Here is an 11,410-nt window from a genome sequence, read left to right as displayed (position 1 = left end):
ATTACCCAGTTTTCACATGAGGAAATTGACTTGCCCAAATGACAGACTCAAGATCACACAGCTAGTATGTGACAGCACAAGGATCTGACCTGAGACTGTCTGACTCCAAAAACCCACAGGAAGGAAAATTTTTCTCCCTTCTATTTCCAGAGATTGATTTTCTACCCCTCCCCAACAAAAATAAAAAGGAGTAGAAATGGTCAGATCTGTATCAGGAACAAGTAATCACATAAGGACTGAAGTCCTCTAGGAGTAGTATAAAAAGTCTCCAAGAGACAGGTGACAGCATTCTTCAAGGAACTGATTCAAGAGCCAGAAAAGATACTGAGAAAAAGGAAGAGAAAGAATGGGCATGAATAGGGAGTGTCATTAAATGAACAAAAATGACTTACTGTATTAATGATGGCTAAAGAATAAATTGTGACCAAATGCTGATGACCTCATTGCTGAGTCCCACAAAGCCTTTACACAGTCGCCTGGACCAACCTTTCACTGCTGTTTTCAATAGCATGTGGGAGAAAGGTGAAAGAGCCAGGTCCCTGCAAGAGAAGTATTAGCAGCATTTTAAAAGATAAGAATGATTAAAATTTTTTTTTTAAAAAAGACAAGGATGAGACTGTTTACAAAGTGGTGGTTCTTTGTGTTACTAACTCAAGCAATGCAGTTTTTTAAAAATTGAGGTGAAATTCACACAACATAAATCAACCATTAACATTTTAAAAGGTGTACTATTCAGTTGCATTTAGCACATTTCACTGTATTGAGCAATCATCACTTCTAACTAGATCCAAGACATTTTCATCATCCAAAAGGCAACCCTGTACCCACAGTAATGCAGTTTTGCAGAAATACTGATAGAAAACTGGCAAAAGAGAAGAAAGTAAGACAAAAGTTCCAGTGGTATGGCAAAAAGTGAGAAGTAGCTACCTGATGAACTTAAGAGAAACAAACAAAAAATCTTATTTAACAAATATTCTGCTGAAACATTATAATGTATAATGTATTGTGCTAAGTGTTGGATACTTAAAAAAAAAATTTCCTAGCAAAGCAAACTTTATTGTAGCGCTGAGGTCAGGGCTCTTCTCTCCAGGTGCTGCTGAAACTAAATAGCTGGGGATGACGGGCTCTTGTATTGCACCTTCCACAACACCTCCATCACCTTCAGATTCAAATGGAGGGGGACTGGGGTTGGGGGGGCACTCTAAGTTTGCAGCACACTCCAAGGAAGGCCCACTTGCAGACCCTCTCTCAGTCACTGCAGCTAAGCCATTCCTGGTTCCTCATTTCTTGGATCCCAGCTTTTCAGGTTTGGCCCTTCTCACAGGGCTCTTGTCTTTAAGACTGGTTCTCACTGCTTCTCTTCTTTTTCCACCTTTTCTTCCTTAGTAATGTTTGTCTGTTTCTGGGGTACTAGCTTCTTGACTTGTTTGACAGGGGTCTCCTCTTCTAGGGATACATCTACATCATCATTATCTTCCTCCTCTTCCTCCTTTTCTTACTCCTCCACTTCCTCCTCCTCTCAGGGCTCCTGCCTGAAGGACAGTCTTAAGCATCATAACATTCCTGGAGTGAGAAACACAGGTCCAGAGCCAGCCTGGAGCTGAAAAGTGATTGGAGGAGAAAGCTCCAATCCCATCATGGTGACATGGGTAGGATGGTGGTGATGAGATGGGTTTTGTCTTCTTGTCCTCCTGGCTTGCTGGGGACAGAATCTCCACAAAGTTCATCTTCTCTTTGGCTTTTTTTCCCCAAGTAAATCATACTAGACAACAGCTTATAGTCCTGCTTCCCCTGCTTCTGGGGTTCAAAGGTTCAAGTCTGCTACTGGTTTAGCTCACAGCTCCAGAGCATGACTGTTATTGCCTTTTCAGCTGTGCTGCAGCATTAGGATGTGGAAGGTAGCAAAAATACAATCTAGTTTTTGTCTTCAAAAGAGTTTGTAGTCCATTGAAGGATTCAGATGTATAAACAAATGGTACAAGGTAAGCAAAAGAAAAGGGACTAGAGAGAGAAGGGTTAAGACACCAAAGGAAGGTCATAGGAAGACTACTTGTTTTGTTTAGATAAAGAAAAGTCTTGGGCATGGACCAATGATGATTTTCTCTTTAAGACTATGAAGAGCAGGAAAGTGCCAGGTAAACTGCTAAAATAGGTACGGATGTTACACTGGCACATGAACCCAATCCCCACTCTCCAGGAAAAAATGAGGAAAGAAGGGAGCTAGTTAAGGCTTCATGTGACCATAGGTCTTTCTGGTGTTATGGTGTGTAGACCCTCTCACAAGAAAGTGCTGGCCAAGTCCAAGAAACTTCAGGGGAAGATATGAAAAGGAGGTGTTGTTATTCAGTTATAGCTAAATGGCATCATTTGGCCAAAAAAAAAAAAGGAATGTGAGCATTTAAAACATATAAAGAATAAGCAATATAAACAGGTATGGATGCCAACAATAATAAAACAATGGGACATAAAGAGGAATATGATAGCACTAAAGATGTAAAGTATAGAATGGGCATCAGGACTTCCCTGGAGGTCCAGTGGTTAAGACTCTGTGCTTCCAATGAAGGGAGTGCAGGTTCAATCCCTTGTTCGGGAACTAAGATCCCACACACTGCATGGCGTGGCTGAAAAAAAAGAATGGGCATTCACTCTGAAAGGGAAGAAAATGTAACAGTTAGAGATTAAGCTTCAAATTCTACCCTGCCCAAGATGAAATAGCAAATCCTGCTAAAGAAAGGTTTGTAAATATAGAAGACAGATGTCTTTCCAGAAGTATGATGAAGGATTATCAATGGAATGTAAAGACTGAGGACCTAAAAAGTATGATAGGAAATTATCAAAGAACTCTTAAAGGAGACGTATATTTATAAAAGAATAAGCAATAAATCTGAGTATTAAAACAATCTTTGAGGCTATAGAAAATAAGAGAACAAATTAATAAATATGGTTTATATTAAATATAAGACAAAAATATCTTACTAAATGTTTTAGTAAGCAATGATTCTCCAATAAAAATGTTCAAGATAAGGGGCAGCAACTACCATTGCATGGGTTACAGCTAAATATCTTTGGAGTCAGTCAAGATTAAGGGGAAGGAAGAGATGAATTACAGTTCCAAAGAAAAAACTTATGGGTCTTTCTCAGAGGAAGGAGAAAGATGAAGAACAAATCACCGTCTTAAAAATAAAGACTGGGGGGCTTCCCTGGTGGCACAGTGGTTGAGAGTCCACCTGCCGATGCAGGGGACACCGGTTCGTGCGCCGGTCCGGGAAGATCCCACATGCCGCGGAGCGGCTGGGCCCGTGAGCCATGGCCGCTGAGCCTGCGCGTCCGGAGCCTGTGCTCCGCAACGGGAGAGGCCACAACAGTGAGAGGCCCGCGTACCGCAAAAAATAAAAAAATAAAAATAAAAATAAAGACTGGGAAATCAGAAACAGGAAGAACTACAGATGTAGAAAGTCAGGAAAACTGTTCCTATATGGATAAAATACATTAGAAAGAGAAGAGTGAAGCAAATAAAGGGCCAGCAGACAAATCCACTGCATTTATAAGAAATGGAATTTTTCCATTTTCATGATGGATGAACAATTATAAATAGGTGTAAAATATATGTTTGGAAATAAAACATGAGAATCAAATGAGTTAATAAGGATGGAAGTGCTTGAAAAATTATAAGCTAATATACAAATAAGAGCTTTTATTTCAAGTATGTGATGTGAGGCTCTTAAGATTAATTTTATTATTTTAAGATTTATTATTTATTTACATAATTTTTTTTTTTGGCTGCATCGGGTCTTAGTTGTGGCACGCAGGATCTTCATTGAGGCATGTGGGATCTTTAGTTGTGGCGTGCGGGTTTCTTTTCTTCTCTCTCTCTAGTTGTGGCGCGCAGGCTCCAGGGCGCGTGGGCTCTGTAGTTTAAGGCATGTGGGTTCTCTAACTGAGGCACACTAGCTCAGTAGTTGTGGCGCACAGGCTTAGTTGCCCCACGGCATGTGGGATCTTAGTTCCCTGACCAGGGATCAAACCCACATCCCCTGCATTGTAAGGTGGATAGTTTACCACTGGACCACCAGGGAAGTCCCAAGATTAATTTTAAGATAAAGAATTTGTCTAAAACTTGGCAAATATCACAAAAGGTATAGAAATGAATAGTCTTTTCTATATGTACAAATATACATTTATATATTGTATATACTATATAAATATTATGTAATTAATATATAGCATTATTATATATTTATATATAAATATATAACCACTTTAATATATATGTGTGTATCTATATCTATATCTATATATCTATATCTATCATAAGCCCTATGGTCAGTCATCTGTTTTCCATTGAATGGCGGTTCTTTGCCCCACCCCCGCAAAGAAAGAAAAAAAGGCCACAACTTTTTTCAGTGCCCCACATGTAGCAATGCCTCAAGTGAATTCTTCTTTTTTTTTTTTTTTTTGCCGTATGCGGGCCTCTCACTGTTGTTGTGGCCTCTCCCGTTGCGGAGCACAGGCTCCGGATGCGCAGGCCTAGCGGCCATGGCTCACAGGCTTAGTTGCTCCGCGGCATGTGGGATCTTCCCGGACCAGGGCACGAACCCGTGTCTCCTGCATTGGCAGGCGGATTCTCAACCACTGAGCCACCAGGGAAGCCCTCAAGTGAATTCTTTACCTCACCAGATTAAAATTTGTATGATGCATCTGCAGAGTTAGTGTTGATCTTTTTCATAGAGTTGCATCAGCTTTAAAAAACATTTGAACATCACAGTACACAAACTCATGTGAACCTAAACCACTTTTGAAAGCTGACTACAGCACAATGCTTGAAAGAAGGGAACTAGATATTAATTACATGCTAAACCAGTGGTTTAAGTTATTGTACCTTTCTAGTTTTTCTTTTTTTCCTGATTTTCCTCACTGAAACCAGAAATAGGCTGAAAAATTATAGGATAGATAGATAGTCAGATAGATAATTGATAAATGGAGAAAGTTCCCATGGTAACTCTGATTTTTTAAAAATTAATTAATTAAATTTTGGCTGCATTGGGTCTTTGTTGCTGTGCACAGCTTTCTCTAGTTGCGGCGAGTGGGGCTACTCTTCCTTGCGGTGCAGGGGCTTCTCATTGCAGTGGCTTCTCTTGTTGCAGAGCACGGACTCTAGGCCCTCGGGCTTCAGTAGTTGTGGCTCGCGGGCTCTAGAGAACAGGCTCAGTAGCTGTGGTGCACGGGCTTAGTTGCTCTGTGGCATGTGGGATCTTCCCAGACCAGGGCTTAAACCTGTGTCCCCTGCATTGGCAGGCGGATTCATAACCACTGCGCCACCAGGGAAGCCCTGCTCTGATATTTTTTTTCATCGAACAAACATTTGTGGAGGAACTACTACATGCCAGGTACTTCGAGGGCTACAAATATGGAACAGACATTGCTTCTGATTTCATAAAGCTGATTATCTAGTGAGGAAGATTGATATGAACATAAATATATGTAATATATTTATAGAGTAGAGTAGAAAGTGATAACTGCTATGAGAGAAATGCAGGTAAGTTGCCACAGGAGGTCAGAAAAAAGAGGTTGCCTACATTTAGGAGAGATCAAGAAAAGCCGGTAGCAGAACCTTGGCCTTAAATTTTACGAACAGGTAGAATCTGAACAAGTGAAAACAGGAAGCAAGAATCAATGGGACAAGACTTCCCTGGTAGCGCAGTGGTTGAGAATCTGCCTGCTAATGCAGGGGACATGGGTTCGAGCCCTGGTCTGGGAGGATCCCACATGCCACGGAGCAACTAGGCCCGTGAGCCACAACTACTGAGCCTGTGTGTCTGGAGCCTGTGCTCCACAACAAGAGAGGCCACGATAGTGAGAGGCCCGCACACCCCCATGAAGAGTGGCCCCCACTCGCGGCAACTAGAGAAAGCCCTCGCACAGAAACGAAGACCCAACACAGCAAAAATAAATAAATTAATTAATTAATAAACTCCTACCCCCAACATCTTCTTTAAAAAAAAAAAAAGAATCAGTGGGACAAAGGCAGAGAGCCAGAACAGTTCTGGGCATGGAAAGAAAGAGCAGGGAGCTTGAAAGGCTGAGGTAAAAGGAGTAATGGGCCACAAGGATGGGACGCTGCACTGCATCAGATGGTACAGGACTTTGTGTGCCATGAGGAGTTTGTATTTTACAATGCAGTAAACAGAAAGGTATTAAGGTTTTGAGCAGGAAAGTAACACAAGAAGAGCTGAATTTGAGATGAAGCTGATAACCCAAGTATAAAATCATGTGTAAAAAGGGTTAGGGAGAAGAGGCCAGGTGAGAGTCGGAAGGAGGGGGCATGGAGGAAATAAACATTATAAAAACAGAATCAAATAAATGTTTCATATTCCTGTTACTAATTTGCATTTCAGGAAACTAAATTCTATTAAGTTAATATAGAAACAAGCCTTTGATTTGCTAACAGTCACTTGTACCCAAATGTACACAGAAAATTACCCCAGCTAGCTCTCTAAAAAAAAAAAAAAAAGAAACATGTAATATCAATAGCTTCTGAGAGTCCTCTCAAGGTGAATTTTTCTCCTTCAAATCTGAATCCATCATTAGGATTCTTCAGGGAGAGCTCTCATGATCCAGAGGTTAAGGAATATGGAACTCTAGTCACAGAACTTTGGACTAATCACAGAACTCTGGGTCAATTTGTCCTACCTGCAACTTTACCAAGAGTAAAACTGAGCCCCAAAGCTCAGCCTCAAAGCACAGGGTACTGACCTGTCCAGGGAAACTTGGCTGGTTAGAACTCAAATCTCCTGATCCCTGCCCCCACCCCCTAACTCACATTCCATTGTGGATACTCTGGGTTGGCTAGAAGTGAAGTATCAAAATAAAATAACTCTCTTAATTTCCTGGGGCTTAAAAAAATGGGTTTCAAACAAATAGCCATCAAGAAAAAAAATATGGCTCTACCAGAAAATTGGAAATCTGCAAGATATATATATACATATATATATATATTTTTTTTTTTTTACATAAATCAATAGCAAGGTATTGCTATCTAGTTGGAATAGTGACATACCACACACCTTGCTCATTAGGTGTCATAAAACACTGAGTTAAATGTAGTGTAGCAACTACTTGACTCTTTCTGGAAAATTCCGGTTACTTTGAGGAATTCCATAGGTCTCACAGAGACTTGTGGTCTCCAAACTCCAAACATGTTTTGTGTGTAGAATAACAAATATGTTTTTAATAGAATTCAATTTGGGATTTCAGGAAGTTACTGAAAATCTGCAGCCTATAGGCATTGCAGAAATGAAGGAAAAGGTCATCAATCTCTCAAAATTCTGCCAGGAAAGGAGTGGCTGTTTCCAAAGTTCTTTTTCCTTTGCAGTAAGCTGCTTGTTGGTGCCAAAAAACAGCTCATCAGCAATATTGTTTCATTTTATAGGGATGTTTTGAGAGAGAGGAAAAAAATTAGTAATGTGTGCTGTGAGTTTTCAAACCTCATGTCCCAAAGCCTACAATAATCTCACTGCGTTTTATTTTTAAAAAGGAAACCAAATGTTTGAGATTTGATCTTTAAGCCTAGCTTGTTCACTGCAATCACATACTTGAACCTTATCACAAAAAGCAACATGTAGTTTCTTTAAATGCTGCCAAGTCAAAAAAGAAAAAAAAAAGTCACAGATTCCATTGAGGACTCAGTGTTTTTCCATGTGTAACATATGTTACACATAGTAAGAACCATAACTACAAATGAGCATTTCTTTACCTCTACTAGAGGGTTCATCCTCTACTGCCCCTAAATCGGGGTACCCAGGGATGTCACATGTGCGCTCCAAGAATAGGCTGCCAAATGGTATTCAGAGTTCTCCTTGCCTGTTAAAAACAGCTGCTGCCAACCTTCCAAGCTATGTCATTGCTGCTCACCAAAGGCACTGCCACTGTATGCTAGGAGGTCTGCAAGGCTGAAGTCCAACTTCAAGGCATCGGAAGTGTTGAAAGTCCCAGCACCAACAGTCATACCACTGATAAGCTGCACTCCCTGTGTCCTAAGATTAGCAAAACAAAACAAAAAAAAAAACAGCTCCATTAGCTCTTACTAGATCTTATATTAAAGCTGTGCTGGGGTCACAGGACTCAGGGACAGACTGTTCAATAGCTATTTGCTGAAAAAATGAATGAGTCCACCAGGCTGGGCTGCAAACAATCTTGAGTGGCAGACCCCATGATGAACTCAGATATATTCAACTCCATCTGCTGCCCTTAATGCAACCTCTGTAATTTGGTTCTTTCTTCTACTGGGTTATTTTCTTTGGAAGCAACTTGAGTTGTCTTATAAATAGAACTCCAGAGGGCCCACCTCCCCCAGACCCCAGGAATGCCCAGATATGCCTGAATACTAGGGAGGAGAAAACTTAGGTTCAAGCATTACCACATACTATCTTTCTTTACCTTATAAAAGGGAATTACAGAATTGACATACAAAATTCAAATTTATGTTTTTTATATGATTCTCATCAGAAGTTATGAATTGGTAGGCTGTGGCCAAATCTGGCGAGATGATTTTTTTAAAACCCACATGATTTTTTTAAAAATTTGAATCAGAATACATCTAAATCAATAGTTCTCATACATGAACACGTGTCAGAATCAAGCTTATTAAAACTCAGATTGCTGGGCTCCACCCCCAGTCTCTGATTCAGCTGATCTGGGTTGGGGTCTGATAATTTGAATTTCTACCTAGTTCCTGATGCAGTTCTGGTCTGGGGACAGACTCTGAGAACCACTTTTTGCGGGTTCTATGGTTTTCCCAAACCCCATCACCAGACCCCATTGTATTTCATCTGGCCTATTTTACTTATTCTAGTTACCTGTCTGGCTTTTGAGTTTGAAAGCTGAGTCTCAGTATTTCAGCTGAAAATCCTTTTTCAGCCTGATTCAGGGAGATGACTGTATTACTCACTTTGTTTCACTTATAATACTTGGTTTGTCTATAATATTACAACAAAGTGTTCAGTAAATGGTGTTTCTAATACTCAGGTCCTTATTTTTCATTATGGCTACTATTGACAATTGATTATTCATGAGATTACCACCACCTTTCTCCCCATGCACATAGATTTGCCTGATATCAGCTAAATCCAGAAGTGGGAAATGAAAAAGTCTGGGCTGTTTATGACAAATGAGAAAGCAATTCAATTTTTGTCTATTTATGTTCAATCCTATCACTTCAAAAAATAAATGGTGATTTTTCAAGCATATGTATATTCGGATTTTTTAAGTTGTAACTTAGTCAAAGACCAAATATTGCCTGAACAACAAATACTGATTATATTCATAGCTATAGACATAGTAATAAGTAAGGGCAATTTAAATCTGTCATAAAGAATAAATATTTTTACATTTTTGTTTTTTAACTTTCTATTAAAATACAACAGATAAACAGAAGAGTACATATATCTTAAGTGTACAGGTCATTGAATTTTCACAAATTGAATATACGTATCTAACCAGCACCCAGAGCAAGAAATAGAACATCACCAGCTCCCAGAAATCTCCCTCACCCCTTTCACAATTTTAAACCCAAGGATAAGCACCATCCTGACTTCTAACATCATAGATTTGTCTTGCCTGTTTTTGCAATTTATACAAATGGAATCACAGTATGTACTACATTGTGTCTGGCTTCTTTTGATCAACATTATAAGATATACTCACAATGGTATACAGAGTTTGTTCATTCTCTGCTGTACAGTATTCCACTGTGTGACCATACTACTGTTTATTCATTCTACTGTTCATGAGCATTTGGGTCATTTACACTGTGAGGTCATTAGAAAAAGTGCTTCTACAAATATGCTCATATGCCATTTGCTGCATTCCGTTGAGTGCATACCTAGGAGTAGAATGGCTGGGTCATAGGGTATGTGTACAGTCAACTTTAGGAGATACTGCCAGTTTTCCAAAGTGGTCTTACCAATTCATACACCCACTAGAAGTGTATGAAAGTTCCAATTTCTCTACATTCTCACCAACACTTTGGATTTCACTTACACTTTAAAGACAGATAGGTTTGCCTGGATTTAAGTCATCGGTGTCTTCATTTGATTTTCATACATTTTAAGTTCACTGTAAAACTTCTATCACTTTCAAGAAATAGAGGCATGAATCTGTCTTTAATAAATGATTGGGAGAGGCCACAACAGTGAGAGGCCCGCGTACCGCAAAAAAAATAAATAAATAAAAAAAAATAAATGATTGGGTTTCACAACAAATTTTAAATAGATACCTTAAATTAGTGAATTTGCTACCTAAGTGAATTTTCCTCCTGCCATATATTACCTACTGTTTATTTTTAAGCCACAAAGAATATTCTATATGGGAAGATATGATTGTTCTCTGTGTTTACAGCTCTAATCTAAAGGTGTAACCAAGAGTACTTTGCATTTGGTGACTGGCTGCTGTTGTTTGTAGAAACTCTTCCTGCAAGTGATGCTCTTTTAGAACCACAATTTCAATAATGCAGTAAGAAGTTCAGGTTCAGGACCTCACTCTAGGAAGTCAGAGATTTCTGGATAATGTCGGCCCACAGGGAATAACATTGACAGTTTCTGGCCAAAGGTTGACTCTAATGATCAGCAACAAAGTTTCTAATGTCATGCAACTCCTCTCTGCTGTTAAGTGGCTCCTTCAAAAACACTGAGATAAAGCACAAATAAAGACATCATTTGTGTTGCTATCAAGGACTAGCTGGGGAATCAGTCTTAGGCCCCTGGGACCTTCTTTTTTTTTCTAGGCTGGTTTTCTCCAAAGAATCTCTGGTAATCAAGTGTTATAATAAAGTAAACGTTTTATTTAATTGTTTAATTGAGCAGGAAATGGCCTTAGCAGAACCAAGGTATTTTGTATTTCACACGCTTAATATTTATTTCTTTCCTTTTCTTGTCTAATTTGAGTGGTTTCTGACTTTGATACACTGCATCTTAAATTTTGTTGTTTCACCTGGGTAAGTACAATATTTACACCTTTCTTCTCTTAATATTTAACAGCTTAACGATGTAAATTCTCATTCCATATTTGTCACTTTTAACCGGAAGTTGAATAAGCGGAAAATCATTGTTTTCAATGATTTTCTTTTTTTAAAGTATAATGATTTTGATTTTTTAAAAAAGATACATGGCTCATTTTAAAAATTCAAGCAATTAAGAAAAGTATAACAAGTAAAGCAAAAAAATTACTCCCTCTTACCACTCAGAAATTAACCATTGCTAACCTTCAGTGAATGTTATTCTAGACATCTCTCTATGCCTATATACATATAAAAGAAGATAAATAGATGTTATTAAAATTGGATCACACAACAGTTATTGGTTAATAAAAAATATTAGAGTTAAATTTAACAAAAGAAAAGCAAACTGAATGATAT

At 38.9% G+C, this 11,410-nt stretch overlaps 1 pseudogene; it reads right to left on the bottom strand.

Annotated features, from left to right (window-relative positions):
- Positions 1-1,280: 1,280 nt before the first annotated feature.
- On the bottom strand, positions 1,281-7,489 carry LOC131765192 (nucleoplasmin-2 pseudogene; annotated as a pseudogene).
- Positions 7,490-11,410: the final 3,921 nt, after the last annotated feature.

The sequence above is a fragment of the Kogia breviceps genome, chromosome 11 (genome assembly GCF_026419965.1).
Source record: "Kogia breviceps isolate mKogBre1 chromosome 11, mKogBre1 haplotype 1, whole genome shotgun sequence".
Taxonomy (NCBI): Eukaryota; Metazoa; Chordata; class Mammalia; order Artiodactyla; family Physeteridae; genus Kogia; species Kogia breviceps.
Note: the sequence above shows the minus strand (reverse complement) of the source record. Positions and strands in the feature narration are given on the sequence as shown.